Below are 621 nucleotides of genomic sequence, written 5' to 3'. Positions count from 1 at the left end.
CTCTTTAATTTACCATCTTGCCCTACTACATACAGAAAGTTCTGGGCTGTCTGTAATGGTTTAGCATTCTAGGAGTGACATGTGGTAAAATTAGTTGGGGAAAGACCTAATAGTAAGCTGGAGATGATAAGGTATAAAGGAAAGATTTCAGAGTGCAGAACAGACATAAAAGTCAGTTTCTTAGACGCAAAAGATGTGCTTTACCTCTAGTAGGTCAAATAAAAAGTCATTATCCATTCTTTCTTCCTCATTAACCCCAGATCATTTTGTAGAGTTTAAGACAATTATTTTGTTTTGGTTGATTTGGTCATTTGAAGGCAAGTAAAGAATAACTAAGGCCCGGCGCGGTGGTTCACGCCTGTAATCCCAGAACTTTGGGAGGTCGAGGTGAGTGGATCACCTGAAGTCAGGAGTTCGAGACCAGCCTGGACAACATGGAGAAACCCGGTCTCTACTAAAACTACAATAATTAGCCGGGCGTGGTGGTACGCACCTGTAATTCCAGCTACTCAGGAGGCTGAGGCAGGAAAATGTCTTGAACCCAGGAGGCAGAGGTTGCAGTGAGCTGAGATTGTGTCATTGCACTCCAGCCTGGGCAGCAGAGCAAAACTCTGTCAAAAA

Source organism: Mandrillus leucophaeus, unplaced genomic scaffold (assembly GCF_000951045.1).
Source record: "Mandrillus leucophaeus isolate KB7577 unplaced genomic scaffold, Mleu.le_1.0 Scaffold302, whole genome shotgun sequence".
Taxonomy (NCBI): Eukaryota; Metazoa; Chordata; class Mammalia; order Primates; family Cercopithecidae; genus Mandrillus; species Mandrillus leucophaeus.
This window is presented reverse-complemented; position numbering follows the sequence as displayed.